Genomic DNA, 7,500 nt, shown 5'->3' on the forward strand with positions numbered 1-7,500 from the left:
GGTGACTTAAGCACCGACAGAAGAGACCGCAAAGAGTTTTCGATATCCAAGGGAGTATTTTGTGCGCAGTCGACATCGCACACACATACACGCAGATACACACACGCGCACATACACTCTCGCTGTGAAATGGAGATTCCCGTAAATGTAATCTATTATTTACATATCTTCGATCCTTTTTTTTACAGTGAAACTCGCAAACGGGCGAATGTAATAGCTTGAAATTCCGCTAAATGAAACCTAAGCAGGAAGTGAGGGTAAAGGAACCAGGAGGCGCTCACATGTTCTGTACAAAGTGGTTCTCTGAAAACGTTGTAGATTGCGTTCATTCTGAATAGCGCCAGGACAGCATGTACATTTGCTTTTTTTTTCTCTTTGATTCATTCTTCCCTCCGAGATTGGTTATATGTTCATTGAAAACAATAAAAGTTAAATATTTGTATAAAAACATTGCCTTTCAAGAACCATTGAAGATACTGGTAGGCACCACTTACTCTTACGATGCCTGTACACGCGTTAACAAACAATCACAATAAAAGTCCAAACAAAAAAATGTAAATAAACACTAGACAAAAAATGTAAATAAATCGAACCTACGTTAAGCAGGAAAGATGTTCGTTGATAAGAGCGAGGGGCAGCTGCTAGGCCAAGGGTTCTATGGGATCCATAGATGCCGGTTCTGATCTCCGAAAGGGCGCTCTCCCCTCGGCGCTTCCCGGGTAGAAGCAAAGGCGGTGTCGGTTGGCGGGTACCTTTAGGGGTTTTGTTTTCGGTGTTGGTGGTAGTGATGCTGATGGTGATGCCAGGTGTAACAGGAGGCATAGTAAGGATGTATCATCATCATTAATATCGGTAGCGTCATCACGATCATTATTATTATTTCTGCTGTCATTATTATTGTTGATTTGTTATTATTATTGTTATTGTTGTTGTTATCATCCCTAACACTGCCATTTTTAATTTCCTTTATCAATATTACTTTTTCATTTTCATGAATTCTCGTATTATTATTGCTGTTAGTAATAGGATTATGTCGTAATAGATAATATCATTCTTTAGTCGGTCTGCCTTGTGACATTATTACTATAGGCCTTTCCAAAATACTATTCGTGCAATAGCTATCATCTGCTGGTATGTATATGTATGTATGTATATGTATATGTATATATATATATATATATATATATATATATATATATATATATATATTACAGTTTACTTGAAAACAAAATCCCTTATCCAACAGTCAGAGGCCTACTTTCAAAACCAAGATCCGATTCCAGCTAAAAGTCAAGCTGGAATTATATATAGTAACCATATCGGTCTAATGAGTGGTGGCCACAGCCTCCAGCAGCTGCAGTGTTAATGGTTGAACTTCGGTTTTATGGTGTAAACTTGTGACGTTTGATGTTAGTGCTAATGGAGGGTGACCGCTCTCGTGGTCGCTCATGGATTCGGGATTTTGGATTATCGCGGCTCTGGTCCGTGCTTTTTTGCTTGCGAGGTATTGTTATTGTTGTTGCAGTTATTGGTATTGTTACTAGTACTGGTGCTACTACTTCTGTCACTACTAGTACTACTATTTTTTATTATTATTATTGTTTGTTGATTTTCTTTTACTAATATTGTTGTTATTTCAACTACTTCAACAAGCACTCGGCCCTCTCTCTGCCGCTATTACTATTACTACCACTGCCTCTACCACTACCACTAATACTATTACAACTACTGCTATTACTAATACTACTTCTTCTACTGCAACTACAACTACTTATTGTTATGGTTAATATCAGTTCAGCTATTTATAATTTTTATTTATGCATTCCTTATTCTACCGAATTTAACACCACAGTGCTGTATAACAACGAATTCCGATGTATTTGGCGCCAGATCAGTCCCCATGAAAACTCAACGGTGAAAAATGTTAATATGCAGATGGGAAAAATACCATCTACCTGTTCAAAACGGGTGATATCATGGGTAACATGAATCTGACAAATATCCAGTCATAACAGACGGGTATCAGTGTGTTAAAAAATGCGGAATGTCAGAAATGAAGAACCTTTTAGAATAATTAATAGCTGGCTCGTAGTACATTTTCGTTTTGCATCCTTGCTTCGTGATTAATTATGTAGCTCTGCAGAAAAAATGTGGATGGATGCATGTGACTCTGTCTGTGTACATAGACATAAATGTATACGTACACGTGTACATTTACATATGTATACATAAACATAAACTTATACATATACATACTGACACGTGTATTTATCACTGCATATATACATCACATGAATATATACATGCATACATATATGCGCGCGCGCGCGCACTCACTCACTCACTCATTCACACACACACACACACACACACACACACACACACACACACACACACACACACACGCACACGCACACGCACACGCACACGCACACACACACATATATATATATATATATATATTTATATATATATGTATATATATGTGTGTGTGTGTATGTGTATGTGTATGTGTATGTGTATGTGTGTGTGTGTGTGTGTGTGTGTGTGTGTGTGTGTATGTGTATGTGTGTGTGTGTATGTGTGTGTGTGTGTGTGTGTGTGTGTGTGTGTGTGTTTATATATGTATATATATGTATGTATGTATATATATGTATATTATATATATATGTATATATATATATATATATATATATATATATATCATGTTGGTAGCAGACACTAATTAGAAAGGCAATGGTTGTTTCTCGGAGGAAGACAAAGATGAAGAGCAGGCGAGGAGCATCCACCCAGATCTCTCGACTTACCACGACTAAGCCTTTGCTCGTGAGGCTCATTAAAGAAGCCGGTGTATGCCAGGGTCTCGTGTTTTAGTTCTGGACGTAAAAAGAATCAGATTCTTGTGGCTGTGCAGCTGCTTCGCTCTCGGCAATGCAAGTAAGCCCGTCTATTGTGCTTCGATGTCTGCAAGGAATTGATGCCAGTCAGTGTGTTTGATAGTGCCGTTGGTCGTACGTGTAAACATTTGTTACTTAAGGTAGGTGTTGGAGGAGGGGAACGCTTGCTTGATTTTTCGAGTGGGTGTGCTGCATGCAATTTGATGGACAATGGGTGTTGTGCATATAAATTAATGCTTGTATGAAAGCAAGCAAGCAATTTTGGTGTTGAAGCGTGTGTGTGTGTTTTGTGGCCGATTCTACCTGCCTGCCTGTCTTTTGGTCTGGGTACATGTTTGCACATATACACACATTGCTAACAGGTTGAATAGTAGAGTACGGGCATGGCTTCGACGATCTTTAATTTACTTGTATCACTAAAATCCATGTAATATCATTGTCAAACATTGTATTAATCCGCGGTCTATTCTTACACTTCATCCTGTTTCGCTATTTTGCTCAAACACTTGCTCAAAATGCATCAAGCACACTGGGATTGCTTAGTGGCACAGCAGGTGTTGCACTATAATGAAAAATTTCGCTCAGGCCGTTAACGATAAGTTTGTTAGTGTTCCCGAGTATTGATAGTGACGTGCAATTACTTTTTGTGTTGTCCTTTGCTAATCTAATGGCATTAAACTACGTGTTGCCTTTCTTTTATTGGTATTTTATTTGCTTATCTATTTATCAATTATAATGGTATTCTTTAAGTCATCATTAACAGTAGTATTGCTAGTGCTTTTAGCAGTGGCATAATCCATTTATTTATTTCGTAGTACTAGCCATGATGAAATATTTTGAGCTGACAACGTATCACGTGAATTGTATTGATGAAAAAATTGTGTTCAGGAGAATGAAATGAATAATGATCTACAGGGATAATAAGTCTTCCAAAGTGGTAATTATTTCGTTAGTACGGGGAAGGTACGTACTATGTACTCCCATTACATATGGCATCATCAATATTAAATGGTAAAATTCCTATTTAGTTTGCACAACATGTAATCAGATTTATTTATTGTTATTGTTATTTCTATCGCAAACATTGTACTGGAAGTATTTCACGTATTGATGATAATACGATGTTCGGGCAATGGTGGCAATACCACACTACTGTAATACACTGTTGTTCATCGGCTGTAACTCAAATGTTGCTCTGCGTGAACAATGGTCGAAATCAATGCAGCGGCCTCGACGTCGAGCGGAACATGCTTTCGCTCTTCGTAATAACGCAAAAGTTTTATCGGTTTTACAGAATGGCGAGATATGAACGTGTATGCGTACGTTGACCAAGTGCAAAACTTAATGGTAGAAATGCTCAATTGTAATGTATATCCTATTTTTCGCATTGGTGAGTACTAGGAATCTAGGTTTCCTTTTATCAAACATCTGTAGCTGTTGGATGCTATGTAGAAGTATTTATCGATGTAAAGTAGTAGGAGTGTAGCTGCTCATGTTTTGACAACTATAATACCAGTAATTTACGTTAACATGGTATTTCTATTCCCTTTGTTCTGTGTGTTGGCAGTAGTATTTTGGGGCAATGAAGTGAGAAATATTTTACTTCCTTACTATTCACTTTTTTGTCAAACTAGTATATTTATAATCACACTGAATCGCTGACAATTTCACGGAAAATGTAATTTAAACAAAACTTATACATATACGGGTTTCTCCTCAACTTTCATGTATTAGTGGCAGCCAGCAACTGCAACCTCATGTCATGAAGATAAGACTTAATTTCCGTCTATTGATTATAAACACACGGCTGATGGTCTTCTATCATTTATCTGTATTAGGCGTCCCTCACGCTCTCATAGTAAACACAAGCCCATTGGGACGCGTGTCGCCATGATTACAGGGTCGGGGTCTTCTTGAACAAATAGCAGTCAGCGAGGTGTATCTCCCGTGTGCCGAGCGGAATTCGAGTAATTAATTGTATTGATCCGCTCCCCCCCTCCCACCTCCACCAGCCTCTCCCCTTCCTCCTCCTCCTCCTTTCTCTTCATTCTCCTCCTCCTCCTCCTCCTCCTCCTCCTCATGCTCCTTTCACTATTTCCTCTTCCCTCTTACCTCTCCTTCTCTTCCCTCTTCTCCATTCCCTCTCCTCTTCCTCCTATTATCTTCCTCCCTTCCTTTTCCCTGTCCCCTCTTTTCCTTCCTCCTTTCCTTTATCATCTTCTGTTCCTCCATTTTCCTTCTTTATTCTCATCCACCTCTTCTTTTCTATCACTCTGTTTTACTCCATTCTCCTTCTTTCTCTTCCTCCTCCACATCTTCCTTTCCCCCTCCGTCCTCTCCCTATTGTGTCCCTTCCCTCTCCACCTCCTTGTGTCCCCCCTCTCTTCCTCTCCTCTCGTTTTCCTCTTTCCCCTCCCTCTCTTCCTTACCCCAGCCTCGCTCCACCCCCCCCCTCCCTTACCCCCGTTTGCCACTCCCTCTCTCCCAATACCCCGCCTGCTCCCCTCATCCCCTCCTCCGCCCCTCCGTGCCCTTCTGCCCTCAATGATGGCAGTGCCGCGCGGTTCTTGGCCTCCCCCCCCCCCCCTCTCTGGCTGTGTCTGTCGCCTTCTGTCAGCGTCGCGGGGGAGTGCCAAGTAACTACAAAGTGTTTGGTGTTTACAGTGCAAAGAACTGGCAAGTCAGATCTTGTACGAGTCACGCCCCCTGATCTCTCTGCATATTTCTGTCCCTTTCGTTTTTATTCTTCCTATTCTAATTATTACATTGATTATTATCATTTGTATCTTTTGCCCGCAACCATTGTGCATAATTCGCCTTTCGGAACTATTCATCATCATCAGCATTATTTTCTCCGCTGAGATAAGCTATGATGAGAGAGAGAGAGAGAGAGAGAGAGAGAGAGAGAGAGAGAGAGAGAGAGAGAGAGAGAGAGAGAGAGAGAGAGAGAGAGAGAGAGAAACGGCAAGAAGTGGGAGAGATAGATAGATAGATAGGGAGAAAAAAAATATAGAGAAAAATGTGCAATGATATCGATTAGCCATCAATACAAATGATCTTTGAATTTTAGAATTCAAATTTTTTCTCATTTCGTTTGCCCCTTCATTAAGCACTTCCGGTATCCCGACATCTACCATTAGATTAAGAAGCAATTGACATACATGAGATAATTAATGAAAGGTCGTGAACTCAATTACCTTTGTGCCGGAAATGATAGTGTTTTCTGATGGGAGATGATGAGGATAAAACAAAGGGCTAATGTCAGCTCTTCAGTCCCCACTGGTCTTATGACAGAAGGATCATTTTCCTTTATCTCATTCATTTTGCGTGAGACGGAATGGCCTCTTTCGTCTTACTCAGAGAGCAACGAGACGGCGGAGGAGGGAGGGGGGAGGGGGGTGTTAATTCTGATGTTAATGTTTTTTTTCATATTAATCTCTCTCTCTCTCTCTCTCTATCTATCTATCTATCTATCTATCTTTCTCTCTCTCTCTATCTTTCTCTCTCTCTCTCTCTCTCTCTCTCTCTCTCTCTCTCTCTTTCTCATATATACTCGTCAACTTTTGCCTGTTCGTTTGTCTGTATTTTTCAGACAGACAGACGGACAGACATGGAAGAGAATCAGGGAAATGAGTAAATAAAGTGAAACGAGGTAAAGAATGAGCAGAGACTATAATTATGAAGATAGCCTTGCCAGAATTAGCCGACGGGAGCGGGCGAGCGACGACCTTGCCCATACAAACTCAAGACACATATAGGAAGTAATAAAAATGACTTCACAAAGCAAGAGGTAAAACTGACGGGTTTCAGTGTTATATCTTAAGGAGAATCACAAGCAGTTCTTTAAGTCAGTTTGTTTTGTGGATGTATATACGCTCTTTCGTATTTCTTCTTTCGCTGTAGTGAACTCGCGACACATTTATTGCCATTAAACTAGAGATATAAACAATAATCGAAGAACAATGCTTATAAAATGAATGCTCATTGATAACGAAACTTTTTTTTTCAAGTCACAGGTCCAATTTCCATCAATACAAAGATGTGTGTAAAGGAATGAATTGTTCAGTACGCATTCATTCTTCAACATTTGTTATCTGAATAATTTATTTTTTCAGAATTCGTTCATTATCAGGCTTCTTCCTCCCTTCAGAATTTTTTGCCGTGAACCAGTTTGGTTGATGATAAACCGAAGTGGATTCGGGTGGAAAATGGAATATTCGGTTTGCAGAGAGAGAGAGAGAGAGAGAGAGAGAGAGAGAGAGAGAGAGAGAGAGAGAGAGAGAGAGAGAGAGAGAGAGAGAGAAGGAGGGAAGGAGAAAAAGAGAAAAAGAGAAAAAGAGAAAAAGAGAAAAAGAGAAAGAGAGAAAGAGAAAGAGAGAGAGAGAGAGAGAGAGAGAGAGAGAGAGAGAGAGAGAGCGAGCGAGCGAGCGAGCGTCATCCGCGGATTTTCAGGCGAAATATATATTCTTCATTACCTCTCTCCTTTGTTCGCCGTTCTCACCCGCAGCGGCCGTTCCTCTCGAGTGCCAAAATTTCGGCCCAATATTTTCGTCTCCATCTCCTTTGTTCTCCAGTGTTCTCTAATGAGGATGGAAGATAATGG

At 40.1% G+C, this 7,500-nt stretch overlaps 1 protein-coding gene across 1 annotated transcript in view; it reads left to right on the forward strand.

Moving 5' to 3' along the window:
• The window catches only part of LOC125030618 (hemicentin-2-like), a gene marked incomplete in the record, with an annotated part of 117,512 nt that overhangs the window by 351 nt on the left and 109,661 nt on the right, over window positions 1–7,500 (forward strand).

Source organism: Penaeus chinensis, chromosome 11, assembly GCF_019202785.1.
Source record: "Penaeus chinensis breed Huanghai No. 1 chromosome 11, ASM1920278v2, whole genome shotgun sequence".
Lineage (NCBI taxonomy): Eukaryota > Metazoa > Arthropoda > Malacostraca > Decapoda > Penaeidae > Penaeus > Penaeus chinensis.